We start from the raw sequence: 1,378 nt of genomic DNA on the forward strand, positions 1-1,378 counted from the left end.
AATGCATTCATGAGTGTCACTGTTTAATTTTCTGTAATCAAAAAATTTTTAAATACTGTTTGCGCAGTGACAGATTCAACATTTACAGATGGTTGCTAGGGCTTCTTCAGATGTCCTCGTGGATCTCGCGCCATGGTTTGTTTCTCCTGCAGAGGAGGAGCAGGTCTCAGGGCGCATATGCCGAGTGGGTCCGCCTTCTTTCAACTGAGCACACAGTGCACTAGCGCACGACTTCCTGCCGGCAGAGGTCTAACTTCCTGCCAGCAGAGGTCTAACTTCCTGCTAACGTCCCTAGACCCCATCGCAGATATAAGATTACAAAGAGTGAGGTGGCGGTATCAGATTGTTTGATTTGCGTGCATTTGAAAGAAAGTTAAAATATTCCAAAGACTGTGAGGACAGAGAAGAAATGGCATTTTTACAGGAAAAGTAAGACGGGAACGCAAGAGTCACGTGAAGCTAAGGGAGGCTAAGCCCTAGGGACTCAGAAGAGGTGTCTGGCTCACTGGCACCCAGAACCATTCTGTAGGTGTAGTGGACACTCAGCATTCTTTGAGTTACATGAATACAATTAAAAAAAATAAAATAAAATGCTTCACTAAGTCTTGGAATAAAATTAACTTCAGGAAAGTACAACGTAGGAGTCTGATGTCATTGAGGGCATCCTGGCTTCCTCTGCCTCACTTCCTTGCATACCTCAGATGCAGAGGTTGAGACACAAATGCAAAATTAGAAATATATTAAAGCTTTAGGCTGCAAGTGTGTGTATCACATCACTCACTATTAAATAGCAGCTACTGTGCATCAACAGATGAGAATTAGTTAAATCCACTTCTTAATGAAATGTATATAGTAAAATAAATGGTTTAACCAAAAAATTTATTTTTTGAGAAGTGAGTGCTTTTAGCTTTTTACATATTCAGAAATTTGTACTATGAAGAAGCATTGTGTCATAGTAATTAAAAGTTTAGGCTTTTTGTTAGAATTTAGATAATATAGGTGAAGCACAGCATTGCACCAGACACAAAATAAGTAAATCATTTTTATGTCCTCTTAAGAATAAGGCCTCCTATTTTGAAATCAAAGTGCCTGTTGGCAAATTAATGATCTTCCACCTATTAAAAAATTCTACTAGACAGCTTTCTTGTTACTGAGACACAATACCCAGCAAACACAATTTAAAGGAGGAGAGGTTTAATTGGCTCATGGTTTCAGAGGATTCAGTCCATGGGGTTCTGGCTGCAAGACAGGAACATCGTGATGGAAAGGTGTGACCAAGCAGTGCTTAGTCCACTGTAACAGTGACACAGATCAGGGGAATAACACAAGCAGAAGAGGCCAAGGACTCTGTATTGTTCCCAAGGTCACATCTCCATGA

Source organism: Heterocephalus glaber, unplaced genomic scaffold, assembly GCF_053883595.1.
Source record: "Heterocephalus glaber isolate CG9 unplaced genomic scaffold, H.glaber_assembly_v1.0 deba00001550, whole genome shotgun sequence".
In the NCBI taxonomy this organism is placed as follows: domain Eukaryota; kingdom Metazoa; phylum Chordata; class Mammalia; order Rodentia; family Bathyergidae; genus Heterocephalus; species Heterocephalus glaber.